Source organism: Stigmatopora argus, chromosome 22 (assembly GCF_051989625.1).
Source record: "Stigmatopora argus isolate UIUO_Sarg chromosome 22, RoL_Sarg_1.0, whole genome shotgun sequence".
Taxonomy (NCBI): domain Eukaryota; kingdom Metazoa; phylum Chordata; class Actinopteri; order Syngnathiformes; family Syngnathidae; genus Stigmatopora; species Stigmatopora argus.
This window is the reverse complement of record NC_135408.1, coordinates 2,884,099-2,887,534: the sequence shown is the minus strand read 5'-3', so window position 1 is coordinate 2,887,534 and position 3,436 is coordinate 2,884,099. Positions and strand designations below refer to the sequence as shown.

At 38.9% G+C, this 3,436-nt stretch overlaps 1 long non-coding RNA gene across 1 annotated transcript; it reads right to left on the bottom strand.

Annotated features, from left to right (window-relative positions):
- Nucleotides 1-223: 223 nt before the first annotated feature.
- Nucleotides 224-2,978, bottom strand: LOC144068178 (uncharacterized). The gene is made up of 2 exons (XR_013298129.1): nt 2,087-2,978; nt 224-544 (listed from the first exon to the last, which is right to left on the bottom strand). It is a non-coding gene; the product is annotated as an uncharacterized LOC144068178 (long non-coding RNA).
- Between the last annotated feature and the right edge of the window lie 458 nt (nt 2,979-3,436).

Here is a 3,436-nt window from a genome sequence, read left to right as displayed (position 1 = left end):
TTAAACTAGTGCCCCATACAGTGGGCCCCTGCTTCTATCTGGCCCAAGGAAAGCAACCCCCCCCCCCCCCTCTCCCCCCGCCTCCTCCATTCGTCCCTCCCCACCTTGATCGAACCCGGTGGCCTTGAGACAGAGAGCGAAGAGTTTAAGTGGAAACAGTCTTTCATCACCGTAGCGCTGCTCGGACTGCACATCTGCACGTAGAAACTCACCACACCATGACTAACTGTCCGGTACCCAACCAACTTGTTTTATTTATATTCTGCATAATCATTTTACAAAGTCAAATGCTAAAAACAAATATAGATCACAAAATGAACGTATGCTTGTTACAGTGACGACAAAATGTGCTGTAAAGATTCAGAGTTCTGAATTCCAATATTTAAAAAAGAAAGAAAGAAAACATTGGTTTTAAAAGCTGATTACTGAGTACAGAGTATTAAGATAATGAATGAATTAATTAAATAAATAAATAAAGAAATCAAGTTTCGTGATTCCAGGGTGCAAGATGGCATTCTGGTTCTGCGGTTTTCTTGGTTTGATTCTGCGAAAAGTTATTATTTCTTTGGATCACAGCAGAGGAAATACATTGTTTTGCTCAAGTGAAACTGACCATTGCACATAATTGGGCATTAAGACAGACTCCCCCCCACGGCTGTATGGCGGTTCCCCTCAGTTGCACGTCTTTCATTAAACTGGCCCACAGAAATTTTGGGCTGCAGCATTTCGGTGCTGTGTCCGTCCAACTAATGTTTTCTTCTTCTTTTAATATCCTTAGTGTCATTCTAGTGTGCAGCACACACTTTGGAAAATTGAAAGGCGAAATGTGACAATGAAATAAAGCGCCTATTTGAAATTCTGTAATCGTGTGAAAATATGCGTGACGAAAATTCTGATGAGGAGAGGTGGTTTCTCAGGGAAAGCTAGGAGGCTGTACAGTTATCTCCTTTGGTGTCACTCTGAACTATACAACCTACTACCTCACCCTGCGGACCACGGCAACCAAAACAGCAAGAATACTTTTCTGTCAAAGTACTAAATGTACCAATTTAATGAAAAAAAAAAAGTTAACATTCAATTGCCAGGAAGTTGCCACTATTTCCCATTGAATTGTTTTTGTCTCATCCCAATAAGAAAATACTATTATAATCTTAAAATAATTTATAAGCGGTATTTTCTTAAATTGACCTAGTGGCCAGAGTTTATCCAGCCAGTAAAACATTACAACATTATGGATAAATGTAGGAAATCTGTGGTAGGAATGATTCAGCTAATCCAACATTCAAGGTCATTAAGGACAGTGGTTTAACCTTGAAACAGAGAGGCAAGGTTTTTAATAAAAAAAATAATGTTCACTCTACGTATTTAGGCGAGTCAAAAATGTGTATTTTTAAGGGAAGTCGTTGAGTAGATGTTGCTTCTGCCAAGGCGACACATACCTATAGATACGAGCTTGTGCAGGTTGTCACCACAAGTTCGGATCTACGGGTTTGTGGCGGTTGACATTACCACAGGAAAACAAGAATATATTTTGAATCTGTCAAACTCTTTTTAACAAGGTAAAGCACTCATTACAGGCTATTTCTATTTTGGTACTTATTCTGTAAAAGTAAAAGAGACAAAATAATGCTAAGGTGTTGATAAAGAAAACCAAGTTGGCTGATGTATCCTTGCAGATATGATTCAGATTTTCCCATATCAAACAGCTCTTAGTTTGTTTGTTTTAAATGTGTTGTGATTCTTTTGCGGGCAGTATTTGCTCACATTAATGAGGTAATTTTATTTTATGAATTTTGTATGAAAAGAAGAAATTCAAATAAATGAGATATAAAGTGAACCGACTGATTCAACAAGTGTTGTTCGAATGAATTTAAAACGTGTTTTTAAATATCCCAAAGCAATAACAAAACTAAAACAGAATTTTTTTTAAAAGCCAATTTGCATGAAGTATGGTAAATCAACGAACATTAATTTTACAATCTGGCGTAAACTGTGAATAAAAATAGTTTTTTTTTTTAATTATGGAGAAAAAATCACTCGCTGCGGCACACACAAGAGACGCAAATATTGCAAATGGCCAACATACCAGCAGGACACAAGCTGGACTCTGACGCTCAAACATCCGCTGCTGTCAAATTGACTCCGGCTTTGAAATCCAGTACAGGCCAGCCAGACGGTCAGCATAAATGAAGAAGCCTGGAAGCAAACGCACATTGTCACAATTGGACCGTAACACCATTAGCAGCAAAATGCCTAATATTCAAAGATAAAAACAGAGCTGCATCTTAAACTTTATAAGCACCTGCAATTCAAACAAGCTAAAGCTACAAGCACTACAGCCATATCACTAACGGGATTAGAATAAAGGGCCAAATAATATTCAACCGAAAAACCGCATTTCCTTTCATCCGTGTACCTCCTACTTTACCATTTTTCGGTCCACATTTTGCTACAAAATCCTCAAATTGTTTACAAAAATAAAATATATATATTTTTAAAGGATACACCAAGAGAGTGAATGAAAAGGGTTGTAAGCAGTAAAATATAGATGAGGAGTCACAGAGCTGGCCACAGAGAAGTGGAATTTGTGACTAGGCAAAGGGTGATGTTTTTTTTTTTGGCAGGGGGGGGGGGGCTCATTTTGCATGGCTCTTTTGGTTCCCAGCAGGATTCTTGGCTGCAGCTTCATCTCTCCTTAGTGCAGCAAAAAATGGATATAGTCCTCTTTACGAAGTAAAATAGGAATAGTACGTCAATTGAAAGATAAGACACAGCAAAGGTGAAAATGCACAGCAAATAATCTCGACGAAGCAAGAAAACAAAGCGGAAATCAAAAAGTTGGAAGACAATATTTCTTACGAACATAATCTCCAAAGTATGAGCTGTAAAATGCCTCAGCTACAACTACTACTACGGCAGCAAAAGCGGCGAGCCCTTTCGAAATCTATGCCACGTAGTGAGAGAAGGAGAAGCAAACACTTTTTTCCTCTCTCCAAAATGGCTGAGGGCCGGGCGAAAAGCAGCTCTGAGCATATGAGAGCAGAAGCAACGCTCTTCGTCTCACATCGGGGAGGGCCGAGCAATTCGCCGAGCATCTCTTGCCGCTTTTCCTCTCCTCTCCCAATGTCTTTGTCCCATTCACAAAAGACTCACGGGTGTTTGAAATAATTCGGCAGGCCATAATAAATGCTACGACTGCGTTCGTGGAGGTCATGGAGGAGTAGATTTGTCCTTCATAGCAATCACCTTGTACCTTAAATTCTCTGAATAATCTGCCATTTAGGATTTATTGTTAAACTTGAAGGTCTTAAAGAAAGGTTACACTTAATGCAGTGGAAACCATGATGATAAGATAATCTCCTCACATGGCAAGTTCATGTGCCAGTCAGCAGTATAACGAGTAAAAATAACTACTAAAACTAGTATAAGTGTAGTA